The sequence below is a fragment of the Camelus bactrianus genome, chromosome X (genome assembly GCF_048773025.1).
Source record: "Camelus bactrianus isolate YW-2024 breed Bactrian camel chromosome X, ASM4877302v1, whole genome shotgun sequence".
Classification (NCBI taxonomy): Eukaryota; Metazoa; Chordata; class Mammalia; order Artiodactyla; family Camelidae; genus Camelus; species Camelus bactrianus.
The window spans coordinates 28,913,203-28,931,523 of NC_133575.1; the positions used below are offsets into that span (position 1 = coordinate 28,913,203).

General features: G+C 42.4%; 1 pseudogene; it reads left to right on the forward strand.

The window, feature by feature from the left end:
- Positions 1-1,045: 1,045 nt before the first annotated feature.
- On the forward strand, positions 1,046-1,935 carry LOC105081203 (ferritin heavy chain pseudogene; annotated as a pseudogene).
- Positions 1,936-18,321: the final 16,386 nt, after the last annotated feature.

The following is an 18,321-nucleotide window of genomic DNA, read 5'->3' on the forward strand; positions in this document are numbered from 1 at the left end:
ACTAAAAAGGGTGGCCATGAGCAGACCATAATTCTTGATAGATGGGAAAAGCAGAGGCTGTTAGATTGGTAAATTCAGAGAACTTGAATCATCTGCAGTACAAAAGCTCATCACATTCAGAGAAGCACTAGGACAGGGTAAATGAAATTGCAGCACCATGGAGGGGGCTAGGTCAACTGTGAGGTGAAAGAGCTACTCTGGGAACAGCACATCTGTCTTGCCCTGCCCTGAGCCTCCCCCACCCCTCCTTACATTGGGCATAAGCACCTGCACCTTTTGACCACATTTAATCTCCACAAACTACACTCCAAGAAAGTGAATGAGCTTAAGACAACTGCAGACCTGCACAGCCAGCAGACAGCGACACAGCTACCTTGAAGGGGAAAACATTCCTCTTACAATGTCAGAAATATCATCTTTATTTCGGCAACAGAATAAAGCTACCTGCATCATGCCATGTACCTCCAAAGGAGAGACTCCCGAATAACAGACACACTCTGCCCACCCATTCTGAGGAGAAGCCTATTAGTGTAACGGGCGGCGCAGCTCTAGACCGGATCCATGCTAATTACCGAGACTAAGCGAATGAGTCCTTTATTCCTAAGTATAAATGAACAAAGGTTTGCCAGATGTTTAAGGAAAGTAAATGAGAAGATCTTGATAAACAAAACTGTTTCTAGGGGGAAGCAAAACCCGGGTATAATACAGAAAACAGAAGAGAACTTTACCAAAATTTCAAACTGATATTCTCAGAATTGTAACGGAAGAAACTAATTTGTAAAATAAGAAAAGGTTGCTACAGAAGGGAACAAGCACGTAGACGACAAGACAAAGTTCTGGTAAATTAGAAATCTGCAAAATTAAAAACTGATTAGATGCCAGGCACTCAGCAGTCTCCTGGCTTCACCCAGGCTTTGATGGAATCTGGGACACTCCACTCCTGGCCCGCTCCGTTGGCCCCACCCCCCACCCCACTCCCGACTGCTTCCTGTAACAGACCATCTAGCCCCGCCCCCTCTACTCGCATAACGGCCGCCATTTCCTGTCCAACCAACAGCTCACACCCAGCGACCTGCCTGCCTGCGTGAAGCTTGCCGCCTCAGGCCGCCCTCATCAGCCACCATGAGGAGGCTACAAGGCCGCCGCCGCCGCTGCCCGCTTCGCGGCCCCCGCTTCTGCGCCCCCTACGTCCTGGCCTTAACACCCCTGCCGCCAGCCGTGTCGCCCGCGGGGCCCTCGCAGGGGCGCCAGAACTACCACCCCGACTGCCAGGCCGCCGTCAACAGCCACGTCACCCTGGAGCTCCACGCCTCGTACCTGTGCCTGGCCATGGCCTTCTACTTCGACCGCGACGACGTGGCCTTGAAGCACTTGGCCAGCTTCTTCCTGCGGCGCTCGCAGCACCTGGGGGAGCGGGCCGAGAGCCTGATGCGCCTGCAGAACCAGCGCGGGGGCCGCCTCTGCTTCCACGACATCAAGGAGCCAGACCGCGACGCCTGGGAGAACGGCCTCCAGGCCATGCAGTGCGCCTTGCGCCTGGAGAAGCACGTCAACCAGAGCCTGCTCGACCTGCACCAGCTGGCCAGCAACAAGAGTGACGCCCACCTGTGCCACTTCCTGCAGAGCCACTGCCTGAACCAGCAGGTCGAGTTCATCAAGGAGCTGGGGGACCACATCACCACCCTGCGCAAGATGGGGACCCCGGAAGTCGGCATGGCGGAGTACCTCTTCAACAAGCTCACCCTGGGCGACAGTGACAAGAAGAACTGAGCCTGGACTGCACTTCCCCATGGTCACGGGGTGACTTCCCGAGGTCACCCTGCCTGGCATGCATACGGCAATATTGCCCTTGCAAAAAAAAAAGTTCACTTAAGTTTTTCTTCTTTCATTGTTACCATTTCTTGCAATAAAGTTATTCGTTCTTAAATAAATAAAGGTCTCTGGTTGATTGACGTGTGCACACCTCTCACTTTGTAAGTTTAAAACAGGTATCCAGAAGTCTCTCCGACTCACCCATGACCTGTCCACATGTAGCTCAGAGTCTCCACGGATGGAGGGAGAAGGTACTGCATGGGACCATGGAAAACACAAAATCAATATTCCCTTAATGAACAACTGGTAAGTGGGTGGGGGAGGGGTCATCTGCGGTCCTAGTCTATGTGACACCTGTGTGTGGTAATATTATATTTAAATATAGTTTGGAATTCGTAATACTGGTGAACTCTTAAGAAGTGAAGAGTGGGATTGGACAGGGAGTAAAATAAAGGGTGTCTTCAACTTGACCTGAAAACGTTTAGCTCATTAAGAAATGTTAGCACATGTTGCTTCTGGACAACAGCCTGGGGGTCCTAGAAGCAGGTATGCAGAGTCCGTCCTTGACAGTCTCACCCCTGCCAACAAGGATAATGGTAACTGAGCCTTAGCTGACGTTCCCATAGATGCAGGAGTGACTTCCCAGGTCACCCTGCCAGTTATGCATATTGCCCTTACAAAACATCCAAAGATGTGTATATTTCCTTCCATTGTACCCTTTCTTCCACTAAAGGAACAGAATACCACAAAAACCTCAAACTACCTCATTAGAAGGGCTGAAAAATTAAAGGTCATGGCAAAGGTCAAATTTGTGCTATTGAATATAAAGTAGAATAAATCTCCCTGAATAAAACCCAGGATTCTCATTGCTTTGAAGAATGTCAGGGGAGCAGGAGAGTGGAGGCTGGGAGATAAGTTAGGAGATACTGGAGCAGGTCCAGAGACATAATGGTGGCTTCACCTGTGGTGGCTATATATACATATATGAAGGATCTGAGACAAACTCAGAGAGAGGAAAGGTCCTCAAAGCAGGCAGAGAAAGACATATATTGAACAAACACCAAGTTTGGCAAACAAGAGTAAAGGGACAATTGAAGTTTCTGGAAACTGAACTCCAAGGCCATGATTCTCACTTTTAAGAAAATGTTGAAGTGTAGTCTTGGGGAAATATGGAAGGAAATTACTGCTTAGCTAAACTTCTTCGTATTTTACTACATACTTTAAAGCAATATGGTAGCTAGTATGTATGTATGTGTGTGTGTGTGTGTGTGTGTGTACAGATATATATATACACACACACACATACACACAATACACATCTTTCTCGCAGATACGAGACACACAAGGCAAGCATGTACTGGTGAGCATTTGAAACAGTCCATTGACTGACGATCCTTCTTCCTTTCCTGCTTTGGAGAACTAGTTTTTTGTTTGAGTCTCTCAACTTCAGTTTGCCTGGGTTCACATAGCAGTCTAGCCACACATCTTGGGTAGACCTGGGTAAGGTATTTAATTTCTCTGTGCCTCAGTTTCCTCACATTTAAAATAAGGATAAAAGTCTCAACTCCACTAGGTTACTTCGACGATTAAAGGAGTTAATGTATGTAAATCTCTAAGGAGCACTTTGTTCACCATGTTTCTGGTTTTCATCACCACCATCAACATCGCCATCTTCATAATCATCCTCCAGTTTCTTCTAAGCTCCTTCTTGTAGTTAATGCTTTGGGGAAAAGACTGCATATCTATCCTTTGCCATTGGACGTCTGTCTTCCATTTTAGCCAACGCAGGCACCTTGCATACTGAGAAGGAAACAAAAAGTCCTCTGTAGCTTCTTTCGTTGTCATGTGCAGCCAGGACTCAGGAAGGAAGATTTCTCTGTTGCCTGGAACTGAGATTTACTGGGACAACTTTCCACCTTGAAATACTTCTCTTTCTTCAGAGATGGACAAAAGCAAGAGGATAAAGGGCTCACTTTGATTCCCACTGTATGTATGGATGTTTGTCCTGAGGAAGTATGGGATGCGGCAAGAAATAAGCAAAAGGGACACCATAATAGAGCTACTGATAATATAAAAATTTAAATGTATAAAATACCATGTGCACTTCAGCACAAAGTTTCTTAGGCTTTTCTGCTGCTAGGGTCACCTCTGGAGCTTTAAAACATCTTGACGTGCAGGCCAAATCCAAACCCAAGTGCATCAGAGTCCCTTGGGGCAGGACCCAGATATTTCAGACCATGAAAGCGAGTGCGAGCTCCTCGCAACTCCAAGTGTAGTCTATGGATCAGAAGCATCAGTCACACTTGGGCACTTGTTAGAAATGCAAAATCTGAAGCCCCACTCCAGACCTACTGAATCAGAGTCTGCATTTTAACAAAGATTCCTGGTGATGAATAGGCACAATGAAGTCTGAAAGGCTTGCCTTCACACCCTGTTCCTCAAACATGGCTGCACTGTGGAATCACCCGGGGAGATGGAAAACTGATACCGATGCCTCGATTTACACAACTCACTCAGTCAGAACATCACGCAAGTACTGGACCAGTCACACTAAAAATTCACTCTAACGTCAGCAACAATTATCCAATTAACAATTACTGATCACATACACACACACACACGCACACACAGGCTTTTATTGGTTCTATTTTACCACCAGATGGTTTGTTCTAGAGCATGAGCTGTCAAACTAGCGCCGACAGCCCAAATCCAGGTCTTTGTATCTATATTCGTAAGGGCTATTGGTCTGTAGTATTGTTGCGATGCCATTTTCTGCATCTGCTATGCTAACACTGACCTGGTACAATGTGTTGAAAAACAGTCCCTCTTTTATTTTTCTGAAGAGTTTGCAAAGAACGGGTATTGATTCTTCTTTAAATATTTGGTAGAGTTCACCAGTGAAATCATTTGGGCCTGGGCTTTTGGTTGTGGGAAGTTTCAAAATTCCTGGTTTGATGATTTTACTTACTATAGGCCTGTTCACATATTCTAGTTCTTCTTGAATCATTTCCTCTAATTTGTGTCTTCCTAGGAATTTCTCCATTTCAGCCAGGCGGCAAGTCTAGCTCTGGTGCATAGAATTCCCTCATAATTCTTTTTACTTCTGTGAACTCCTAGTTTTATTATTTTGTCTCCTTTTATTCCTTCTTGATCAATCTGGGAAGAGGTTGTTGTTTGAGTTTTTAAAGAACCTCCTTGAATTTTGTTCATTTTTTTCTGTCCTTTATTGCTTTTATTTCCGCTTTAATCTTTATTTCCTTACTTCTGCTTCCTTAGGGTTTAGTTGGCTCTCAACTTTTTATTGTTTTTAAAATTGGAATGTGACATAATTTGTCATCATCTTTCTTTAACGTAAGCATTTACACCTACGTATTTTTTTTTCTATCCACCGTATCTGCTGTATTCCATAATTTCTAGTATGTTGTAATTTCCCCCGTGATCTCTTCTGTAACCCCCTGGTTATTTACAAGCATGGCGTTTAATTTCCACATATTTTTGAATTTCCCCAATCATCTTCCCATACTGATTAGTAATTTTGATCCATTTAGGTCAAAAGCATTCTTTGCATGATTTCAATGCTTTTAAATTTTTTGAGTCTTGTCCTAGGATATACTGTATCTTGGAGAATATTTCATGAGCGCTTGGGAAGAAGGAGCTGTTGATGGGTGCACTCTTCTCGACAGAGTTTTGGTAGGTCTGGTCGGTTCACAGTTTTCGTGAAGTCTTCCCCTTCTTTGTTGCTTTTCTTCCTACTTATCCTATCCACCAGGGAAAGTGGGACTAGAAGACTCTAACCATTATTTGTGACTTGTCTATTTCATTTTTCAACTATGACAGTTTTTGTTTCGTGCATTTGACACTTTTGTTATGTGCGTATTCATTTATAACATTATCTCTTCCTGATGATTTAGATCTTACCTTGTTGTAAAATGTTTCTTCTTGCATCTAGTAATACTTTTTGTGTTAAAATATATCATTTTCCTGAAGTTAGTGTAGCTACTTCCACTCACTTTTGTTCCCTCAAGTATTCTTGCTGACACATTTTTCATTTTTGTTTTCCATTCTGCAATATGAGTATCCCACTGCAGTCTGGCCTCCCTTGTCTCTGTGGAGAAGACAGCTTTGAGCCTGTTGTGGTTCCCTTCTATGTCTCGAGTCATTTTTCTTGCTGTTTTCAATGTTTTCTTACTGTCTGTGTTTCAGAAATTAAACTCTCATGTATCTAGGGGTGGATCTCTGCATGTTTCCTAATTGGATTTGGTTGATCAGCTTGGATGAGTAATGTTTATCATCAGATTTGGGGAAATCTCATCCATTCTTTCTTCAAATACTTTTTCAGCCCTTGTGTCTCTCTTCATCTTCTGGGACTCCAATCATGTATATGTGTGTGTGCTTGGTGTTCTACTGGTCTCTGAGTTCATGTTCATTTTTTGGTCTAGTTTTCCTTTCTCCTTGCCTAAGGTGACATAATCTCTGCTGATTCACCTTCAGCTTCCTGGTTCTTTCATTGCTCAAATCTGCTGAGAACACTTGTGAATTTTTTCATTTCAACTATTGTACTCCTGTATCCCAAAAAATCTCAAGTTTGTTCCTTTTTACATTGTATACACCTTCATTTTTAACCTCTATGTGATGGATTATTGTATTCATACTTTCATTTTAACCTTTAAATATGATTTCCTTAATTGTCTAACATGTGTTTGTAAAAGCTGCTTTGACACATTTGTCTTCTAAGTCTTCTAAGCCCTTTCAGGGAGTTTCTGTTTACTGCTTTATTTCCTTTGTGTTTGTCAAAATGTTTTAGCTCTTTGCAAATCTCAGTTTTTCCTGAAAAGTGGACATTTTATATACTGTATTGTTGCATCTACAGATTTTGCCTGGATTTCTTCTGTAGAGGCTGTCTCACGTGTAATGTGTGACTGCTGTCATTTGCTCATTTCTGTATTTCTATTTTTATTTTTAAACTTGACCATATAGAGGTCACCCAGGGGTCAGCATAGTTTGGTAGTCAGCCTTTGCTTGATCAGCTGGGGCTGTGATAAGAAAATACCATCGACTGGGTGGTTGAACTAGCCCATTTTCTGGAGTTCTCACAGATCTGGACGCTGGGAGGTCCATGATCAAGGTGCTGGCAAGGTAGGTTTCATTCTCAGCCTCTTCTCTTGGCTCATCAATGCCAGCCTTTTTGCTGTGTCCTCACATGGTGGGGGGTGAGAGCAACGCTCTGGTGTTTATTGTTCTAGGGCACTGAACATATGTGGTTGGGGCCCCACCCTTATGAAGCCGTTTAACCTGTCTGCATAATATTTTGTCTCCAAATACAGTCACATTGTGAGTTTGGGCTTCAACATATAAATTTTGAGGGGACACAGACTTTCAGTCCATAACACAACCTGAGCCAATAAGGTTTCAGCCTTTCCTGATGGATCTGCCTCGTGATTGGGGAATGCACTCAGAGCTCAGCAAGTTTACACGTCTTTCCTGGCTTTTACTTCCTGGATATGCAAGGCCTCATGTTCAGCCAGCGACACGTAGCAGGCCTGGACTTTGGTCTTCCCTGAGTGCACACAGTCTTCTGGAATGGCTATGTTGCATGGGTGCTTATTAAAGTGTAGGACATTTCCCTCGTTGCTAGATGTCTCTGTTAAGCTTATGGCTGATTTTCTATCTGTAGTTCACACCAAGCCACCCTGCAACCCCAGGTGTTAGCCGTGATATAGGCCTTCTCCAAGTGTGTGCACAGAGATAGCTACTGTTTTCTGTAACATCCTTCAGCGTAGATTTTCCCAAAGTTAATCAAATCAACCCTCTCCATCATCCTGGCCATTGGGCCTCATGGTGGCTTCACCTTAGTGGAACTCCTGTACCACAGAGCTGGGACGGGAGGGAGAACAGTAGAAGCTCAGCCTACAGATGCCACAAATTCCCAGTGTTTTTCTTGAGTGAAAATTCTTCATTTGCTGTATGCTCTTAACAATGTCCTGAGTACTGAAATGATTGTTTTGACAGTTTTCTCCAGTTTATCCATTCTTGCAAGAGAATTGGCTGACTCTCTTTCAGCCATGCTAGAAGTCTGTGCTCTAGAAGTCTGCACTGATGAGATGTGGAAGGGTAGAAACAGTCATTGTGAGTTGATTGCTGTTACTATATGCAGGTGCCATCTACTGGTTCCAGTCTGGATACATAAAAAATACTAGGTGAAAAATCAACATGTTCTATCACATGGAATTCACATTTCAATATCAAAGTAAAATTTAAATTTATGGCTATCCTACTCACTATTTTATTTTATTTTTTAATTGAGTTATAATCAGTTTATAGTGTTGTGTCAATTTCCAGTTTAGAGCACAATTTTTCAGTTATACATGAACATATATATATTCATTGTCACATTCATTTTTGCTGTGAGTTACCACAAGATCTTGTATATATTTCCCTGTTCTATACAGTATAATCTTGTTTATCTATTCTACATATGCCTACTAGTGTCTACAAATTTCGAACTCCTAGTCTGTCCCTTCCCACTCCGCTCCCCCTGGCAGCCACAAGTTTGCATTCGATGTCTATGAGTCTGTTTCTGTTTTGTATTATGTTTTTTTTTTTTTTTAGATTCCACATATAAGCGATCTCATATGGTATATTTCTTTCTCTTTCTGGCTTATTTCACTTAGAATGACATTCACCAGGGACATCCATGTTGCTGCAAATGGCGTTATGTTGTCAGTTTTTATGGCTGAATAGTATTTCATTGTACAAAAATACCACATCTTCTGTATCCACTTTCTATTCTTTATTTACTTCAAAATATCCTTTGGGAAACACATGCTTTAACAAAATCCTTTGGAAAATAGAGACTAAAAAATCATGAAATGTCTGCAGTATACCTTTCCAATCTTAGAAATTTATGAGATTAAGAAATTTAATAAACCCTTTATATTAACAGGGGTTAAATTCTGGTGGCATTACATTTATGCCTCCTAACTAGGAAGACTGTTCGGAATTATGTAATTGAATTATACCTTAAATTTACTGTATAGACAAATAAAAGGAATTCCGCATAAGTGTATATATGGGTATTGACTTCTTATACACAGGGTATCTTGGATGTGCATCTTGATTCTGTGCAGCATCTCTATAGAACATGCAGAAGAACTTCCTTTTTTTGAAGCAGAATGCAATGGAATTAGATATGTATCACTTAAGTGCTTTTAGAACAGAATTATTCATTCTTCCTTAATATGGATGTGGCCACGTGCATCTCAGCTCACCAGTGTTGTTTTGTTACCTTTTCCTTTCATACAACTAAGGGTCTCTGGGCTTCTATAAGGTCAATTAGAGTTTTATTTCTTTTGAGGGAGGGGGACAAAGACTGACGGTCCAGAGGCTGGATTTTGGTTTGGCTGCTGCTGTCTGACAGCAGAATGCCAGGGGCTCCTCCTGCAGTAACGAGTCTGAGTGCTGCTATCAGCATTATGCTATATTTAAACCCCCATGGTTGGCAGGAATGTGCTAATGTCTGGAGATAACATAGTTAATCATGTCACTGTCCCTGCCCAGGGCAACTGCTACTGAAAGGACATCCTCACATGAGGAGGAGAACAGCAGATGTGGTGGTTCAGAGCCGAGCGTTTCGTCACTGAGCCAGGAAAGAGGTGTAGGATGTTGGCTCTGTTTTCTAAAGAGCATCTAGCAGATTTCATCTTGCATAGTAACTTTCTACATTTTTTTAATTACAATTTTATACTTATTATTATATCTCTTTTTAGTTTTCCTCATAGGGGAAAAAACCCAAACCAGTATTAAAATGCTACCCAAATGTTAATGTACTTCTTGAAGATATAAGTCAGGGAAATATTGAACATAAATGCTAAGGAGCCTGCACATTGGAAGAATCAAGAGAAGTTAAAATAATTTTAAAAACTGTATGTATACTGGCAATTTAAAAAAAATGTTAGATTTGCCTACCTTTGTGATGTGTATTTGCACTCCCAAATTGTATGCGTTGCTGTCAGTTAAAAACTACCCTCTCCAAGAACTCTTGAACATGGCCTGTGACTAAAATGCCCCGAGGGTCGGGGAGTGAGGTCCACTTCCCTGCGTGCTGCTCCATCTCTGAGGGCCCCGTTTCCATAGGACCCGCCGAGCTGAGAGACTGGTCATCCTGGCCAGGGGGCGGCAGTTGTTTCCCGTGAGGCTTTGTTCAGAAAGTTCTAGATCCCATCTTCACCTTGTCCTGCGGGATGAGAGAGAAAGTGCAGGACAAACTTATAGATTCTGACCCTGTTTTAAAACAGTTTTCTTCTCCTACAAAAGAAAAGACTATGTGAACTCCCTGCCCGCTCTGAGAAGACTCCTTCATCTCTCTTTCCTCTGAACTGCGTGCTGTTCAAGGAGAACGGGGAGGAGACGGCACCAGGCAGGGGTGTGCCGTCTCCGGAACCGCTTCACACTTGGCAGTGACGTTACCAGAGGCAGCCGTTCTGTGAAGATCGGTCCATTCCTGTGCCCCAGCCGGGAAAGTAGCACTGCATGGAGATGAGTGATGTCAGATGTGCCAGAGACAATCAGATACTTCTTGTGTGTTCCTCTCATACTGCTTCAGGTGCTTTTGTGTGAGATTGGGGTCAATGTTTGTCTGTATGTATGTATCATAACACAACTGGCTTTGTTTTAAAGTAGCCATATTCCTAGATCAATCATGAGCTATTAAATCCTCTAAATAAAGGGCCATTTCTAATTGTAACCTAAATGATATTTAGAACCTTCACTACCTATACCCAATATCACAGAATGTTTGGAGTATAATATGGCTCATAGTTTTAAAACAGAAACAAAATCTGGCTCTTCGTCTTGTGTTTTTTCCTAGGACTATAAATTGTAGATACTCTACAGTTTTCAAAAAGCTAATGACTTTTCTTCCTACTTTATCATTCCTCATTTAGGGAAGGCAAATCCTTGTTTGAAATCTTGTGGGCTGAAAATATTTGATACCAGTGAACAACATTATTTTTCATTTAAGAAACATAAATAATTTAAAACTTACAGAAAAGTTGTAAGAATAGTGCAAAAAGTGTCCTTTACCTGTATGTGACAACTGCATTTTGCCACATTCATTTTATTTCCTCTCCCACAATAGAAACACACACACACACACACACACACACACACACACACACACACACACACACACACACACAGTTTCTGTCTTTTGAAAGTAACTTGCACACATTGTTCTCCCTACTCCTGACTACTTCATCATGTATTTGCGAAAATTTTTTTTTTAGTTTACTTACCCACTATCAAAGATCAGAATCAGGAGATACAACATTGATAAGTATTCTCTAATATCCCTATTTGAACTTAAGAATTATTCTAATAATACCCTTTAGAGCATTTTTGATTCTGTTCCAAGATCCGGTTCAAGCATCAGCTCTGTCCTGGGAGCTATCTCAGGGGATATCCATTTGCAGCTTCCGGTGCTGCTTGAATAAGCTACAACCACCAGGGTTCTGAGAGTTGCTCATGGAGAAGAGAAAGAGTCCTTAGAGGACAGAGGAGGCATTTGGAGTGGGGCAGAAGGAAGGGCAACTCGCAACCAAAGACAGTGTCACCAAAAAAGGAAAGGAAATTAAGCGTGTCTCCCTCCCAACAATCTGATCCCTCAGAAATTCAGGAACTTAAAATCCAAGCCTAAACTCATTGGGGGAAACCCAGATAAAACTGAGTACAAGAGGCAGAAACATGGGCACTAAGAGGAAAACTCAGGCAAACTCTTCTTTGAGAGAGGAGGAAGCATCTTGGTGGAGTTGGATCGTTTTTGCTTGTGCCTTTTTTAAGTGAGGTGTGGAAGGCGTTGCATTTCCAACAGAGCCACATGGTTCTCGCCTTAAATGATAACAATTACCCAAAATAGCAGACGTGTTACTCCAGAGCCCAAGGAATGGCCACGGGAGGAGAGGGCATGGGACATCACACTGGGTTTGGAGACCAGGACCGGGGAGAGGAAAGGGGTGGAGAACAGGGAGGTGGCCCGAGCCCGAGGGTCCGCGAAGGGCCAGGATGGAGAGGGGCGGACGAGGGTGGGGGACACAAGGTGTAGGGAATAGGCGGTGGTTGTCCAGGCAGCGGGACGCGGGGCGGTACGCAGGGGTCGCGGAGCGCCGGGCCCTCACCGCTGCTGAGCGTGGACTCGCAGTGCCAGATGTCCAAGCTGGCGGGTTTCCGGCAGGACTCCCACAGGGACAGGTAGTACTGATGGTCGGCCGTGACCCAGGCGGGACTCAGCACGGCCCCCAGGTCCAGACACAGCGCCAGGAAGATGCACACCAGCCCGACCAGCTTCAGCGGGGTCAGCACCGACACGCGCACCTCCTCCATGCCGCTGCCCGCCGAAGCCATGCCCCGGGCGTCGCAGCCGGCCGACCCCACCGGAGGGCAGGACACCAGGCAGGTGTCCAGAATTTTCTTGGAGGGCAGCAGCCGAGGCGCCGCACGCGGGTACTCGTTCCTTCGGGGCTCTGCGCGCTTCCCTCTGCGCCGGGAAGGTGGGTCTGCTGGGCAGCCGACCAGGGAAGGGGTCGTGATTCTCGGATCCCGCTGCCAGCGCAGCACTGAGATCTGCCCGTGCCCACTCCGCCCAGGCTGGTGCCCAGATGTCGGAGGGGGCGCGGGGCCGGGAGGCTCTGAGGGTCTGCACCTGTGTGGCTTCAGGATCCGGCTCTGGCTCCTGGCTGAGAAGCTCATGTCCACACCACCCTCAGCAGGTACTTGTCCCCCTCTCGTATAGCTCATGTAAGTGTATGCATAAAATACTTTGGCTTAAGGCTCATCCAACTTGTGGCATGTATCAGAATTTAATTTCAACTAAGGCTGATGATTATTCCACTACGAGATTATATCTATATCTATCTATATCTGTATCTGTATCTATATCTATATCTCACAGTTAGTTAAACCATTCACCTGTCAGTGGACATTTGGGTTGTTTCCATCTTTTGGCTCTTGTGAATCTTGCTGCTTCAAACACTCATGTACAAATATCTCTTCAGGTCCCTAATTTTAACTATTTGGGGTGTTGTACCCAGAAGTGTAATGATTCCATCATATGGTAATTCCATTCATCATGCTTTGAAGAACTACTGTATACTGTTTTACATAGCAACTGCACCATTATACTTTCACAACAATGTGCAAAGTTTCCAATTTCTCCACATCTTTGCCTACACTTATTTTCTACTTTGTTTTTTATTGTAACCATCCTAATGGATGAGAAATGGTACCTCCTTGCGGTTTCAACTTGCAATTCCCTAATGATTGGTGATGTTCAGTGTTTTTTCATGTCCTTATTCACCATTTATTTATCGTTCTTGGTGAAATTTCTATTCAAGTTGTTTGCCCATTTTAAAATCGGGTGTTTTGTCGTTTGTGTTGTCAAGTTTTACATGTTCTTTCTACATTATGGATATCAAGTGCTTATTAGATACATGATTTGTAAATATTTTCTCTTTGCCTTCTCACTCTCTTGATACTGTCCTTTGAGGCACATAGCTTTTAATTTTGATGAATGGCAACTTACCTATTTTTTCTTTTTTTGCCAGCTCTTTTGATGTCATATCCAAGAAATCATTGCCAAATCCAGTAGCATAAAGCTTCCCCCATGTTTTCTTCTGAGTTTTATAGTTTTAGCTCTTACTGTTAGGTCTTTGGATGATTTTGAGTTAATTGTGTATATGATGTAAGGTATGGGTCCAGCTTCATTCTTCTGCATGTGAATATCCAGTTTTTCCAGCACTATTTGTTGAAAAAACTGCTTTTTTTCCCCCCCACAGAATGATACAGTTTTGAATTACTAAACTAGTTGATGACTTGGGAAGTCAGGAGAAGGGAAAGTCTTCATATCTTGTTTGCCTCATCAGAACCCACATCTATCCCACATATCTGTAAGGGTCATCTGTCTCTCCTCCCTCCATCTGCTCATTCAGTAGATTTCATCCCTAGTGCTCTAAAACCTTGCTACTCAAAGTGTGCTCCATAGACACCAGCAGTACTGGCATTATTTGGGAGTTGCTAGAAATGCAGGTTCCTGACCAGACCCCAGATCAACTTAATCAGAATCTGTATTTTAATGGGATCCTTAGTGATTCATGTACAAGTTAAAGATTGAGAAGCACTCAAGGCCTCCTCTTAGCCCTTTGTTGGGCTCAACTTCTACTAACAGTAGTCATATCCAGGCAGATGGGAGAGAGTAAAAATTCACCATTTTGTACCATATTCTTCAACACATTACCCCACATGTCCACCTCCCAGCAGGCTCTGTTTGCCACTCACTTGGTCCAGTTTGCAATGGTGAGTCAGTTTGTTTGTTGCAGCTGGCATCGATATTCTAGACTCAGTGGTTCTCAACCACCTTGCTCTCTTATGCTCCCACTTTTGAGAGGTTTGATTCTCCCTGTATCTCGTGCATCTGGTTATGTGTTAACTGATGGATGAAGATGAATAATGATGCCTTTCCAAGGGCACCTCAGATAGCCACCTTGAAGATTCTGAGGGAGGGTGGACTTCAGAATGGTGGTGTGAGGAGTTTGAGGAAATCTTATCCCTGAAGATACATTGATGCCCCTGGTGAAATTGGCCTAGACGATCATTCAGAGTCTCTAGAGATCCATCAAAAGACTTACAACAAAGTGGGAAGCATTTATTTAACTAAGTGTATGAAAACTAAGCAAGAATGGTGGGAGGCCGTGGCATTCAAACTGGAGAAGGTACCCAGGCCCCCACAGTTGTGTCTTGTATAAGAGTGGTGTCAGTGGACTGAGCACCTGAGGGCAGCTCCCATCGTCCTAATTTATGGAGTGGGTAAGCTCTTCTGAATGGAATCCAGATCACTGGTTTTCATGGATGGCATAGAATCAGGTTTATGAACACCAGTCTTTTTTTTTTTTTTCCAACTATCACCTTGGAGTGAAATAAGCAAAGCTGGGATTTCTTATAACTCACTGTCTTTACTTGACACGATGTCCCAAATTTTAATAAAGCAAGAAGGATGAAGTAGAATCATACACACATTCAGTCATATTCTGGATTCTGAAACACATTCAGTATGTTCTCTTCAGTGCCTATTAAAATAAATTTTTAGTGGTTTGAATGTTTTTACCAATTCACTGTCATTTTCATTTCAATATTTGAACACTATTTTGGTCATAGGTTTTAAGATTTTGTGTGTGCCTTCAAGGGGGCCGCATCGACTTCCATAAATTGAATGGATGGGCACCGCCAATGCTCATGATCTCCCTGGAATATCATTTTTATTTTCTATATTAGAGACAGGCTTTATTTTAAGAGAAAGGAGCAAGATGTTTACAGAGGAAAACCAAGTTTGGTTTTCACTTGTTGCTTACGTTTCTGAGTTCAGTGTCAAATAATTTGAGAGAAAATAGAGATAAAAGTTGTGTTTTCAAATACAGTATAAAATAATTTATTCCATGCTTTCTGTTTCTACATTCATTTATGATATATTTTAAATTCATGATCTTTCCTATTTTCTTTTGCTCCATGTTCACTCCTAAGCCCCTATATGAAGTAGCAGGGGAAGGGAGAGAGATGGGCAGCAATAGAAATGAAAAGGGCATTTTTTTGAAGACTTTTTTTTGGAGGGGGATTAGGTTTATTTTTAATGGAGGTGCTGGGGATTGAACCCAGGACCTCGTGCATGCTAAGCACGTGCTCTACGACTGGGCTATTTACCCTCCCCCGAAAAGGGCATTTTAAAATAAAATGTACACAATTTACTTTTTCTCATTTAAAATAATTACTCTTTTCATTGCTTTTGTTTGTTTGTTTCTGTCACATTTAGTCTCTCACAGGATCTACTTACAGACGGTTTTGGGAATAAGACAGCAGTGACTCAGATTTTCTGAAAACACACACACTTCATTCAACCCTTTTCTTGCCCTGGCTTTAGGAATTGCCTTTCTCTCTAACTTCAGACTTAATCTTTTAGACTTTGCAATTGTTACAGAAAACACACACACCAAGCTCACATTTTGTAGAGCATGATCTGAATAATAAAATAAACAAAGAATGTATAAGACTACTATATTAACCAGGGGTGAGTGACGACACCTGGCATACAGGACTTTTTTAAAATTTATTTTTGTTATAATCAGTTCCAAAATGTCATTATTCTTGGCCATCTGCTGTGTGGTAAAAATAATCTTGTTTTACAGAAGGATCCTTCTAATTTGCATTGATTAAAATAAGGACCTTAGACCTGTGTAGCCTAAACATTGCATTGTATTATGTAATATATGCAAAAGTCTTGAAATAGGCTGTAAATGCTGTTTCCTCTCCATTTCCTCTGCAGCCCCCCCCCAAGGAGTCCCAAGAGATTCCCTCTTCTAGAACAGCCCTTCAGTGGGTGCAGTTGTTCTCACCATTCTATAGGGAGATCACTGAAGTCCTGAAAGAAGTGAGAGACCATAAATGTCAGGGCACCATGCTCTCCAGTGCAGGTTTCTTTTATACTGAAATACTTTATATGGTATCTAATGTATCATGAGCTCGTTTAACAAAGCTCGGTCTACTCAGCTGGTTCACCTAATTAACAAGTACCTTCTACTGTCTCTGTCAAGCAAGCCGGCTGACGAGAAGGGCAGACTCAAGGCTCAGGGCTAGTAGGCTACTCTTTTGTTGGTCCATTCCCATGGGGAGGTGAATGTTTACCAAGAGCGGTCTGTGTTTGTTATGAGATTCCTTACAGTGCTTGTACATGTTCTGGTAACTGAATAATTTAATTAAGATGTAAAAGCAATACCAGCAGTATAAGAGAGAATAGGTAATACTTAAAGCTAAGTTGAATACTTTGGTATGATTGCATAAAGGTGAGAAAAAATATTGTCCAACTAAATGTGGGAAAAACAATGTGAAAAATTATAAATGACATGAAAAAAATCTAGATGGTGTCTAATTCCAGGTTAACTCCTCAGTCTTGAATTCATTATGCACTTAAAAATAATCTGGAGGGGTGGGAATAGCTCAGTGGTAGAGTGCGTGCTTAGCACGCACAATGTCCTGAGTTCAATCCCCAGTGCCTCCATTTAAAAAAATAATAATAATCTAATAGATAATCTGAATAGGCCTCTTGTCTATTAAGAAAATCGAATCAATAATTAACTTTCCAACAGAATGCCCTGTGTCCCAGAGGGTTCCCTGATGAACTCTACCAGTTCGGTTAAGGAACAAATTAGATCAGTTGTCTACAGTCTCTTCCAGAAGATAAAAGCTGAGGGAATGCTTCCTAACTCATTCTGTGGGGCCAGCCTTATCCTAATACCAAAGGCAGACGAAGACATTCCAAGAAATGAGCACACCAGCATCTCTCATGAACATACAGGCAAAAATCCTCAACAAATATTAGCAGATCAAATATAATAATGTATTAAAACTATTGTATATCAAGACCAATTTGGTGTAGGTAGGCCTTTATAGGGTGTTGTGTCCAAATCACCATAAATATTGTAAACAATTTCCCTCGCTCTAGAGAAGCAAGTGCACAAGAGTTCACCTCCAAGCAAACTGCCAACCCTAAAATAAATTTGTCTCACAGTCACGTTTTTAATTACAAAAAACAGCACGCTTACAAAAAGACGCCTATGAATTTAACCAGTAACAGTTAAATGAGTGCTGTGTGCCTGACACCAAATTTGAAGCAGAATATTATCAGTACCTCAGAGTCTCCTGTCTGCTCCTCACTGATCTCCCTTCCTCTGTTCAAGAGTGACTCCTCGTCCAAATGCACATTACTTATTCTGCTTTTATCCTACATGTTGAGCATATAAACAATTTGTTACTCAGTTTTACCTCATTTAGTGTTACGTGAATGTAATCCGAGAGCATGTCTCTTTTTTGAACTTCATACTGATGCATGCAGCTGCTGGACATTAATTTTCTCTGTTGTATAATATCCAGTGTGTATTCTTTTCCAGTGAAGAAATTATTTCATTCTCTCATGGAAGACCATGTGGGCGAATTCCACTTTTTGCCCTTAAGGACAGTGCTGCTCAGGACATCCTGTGAGCACTGCTTTGCACATGTGTGTGAGCGTTACCTCCTAGAGAATGGAACTGTGCCCCATCATGTGTGCTCCTGTTCACCGCATGATACCAGTCTCTTCCCCAGTTTGGACTTCTTCTCACACCGTTTTGGTTGTTCCATTTCTCCATGAACACTTAGTATTTTCCAAATGTTTGATTTTTGTAGGTTCTCTTTTTGAGGTTTGATCATCTATTCTGGCATATCGGTACTAGCAGACTGTCAGAACAGTGATGGTATAAAATCACCCTATTCCTGTTTACTAAGGAGAGCCAGTATGTTGGCCTCATTCCACTTTTACAGCATTGCTTTCAGCCTAGAAAATGTCAGCTGGTGATTCTGTGGGGAAATACCAAATTATTTGATGTTAGTAGAGCCTGTTAATTTGAATATTCCTAGGTAAAGGGACTGTTTCCAGAA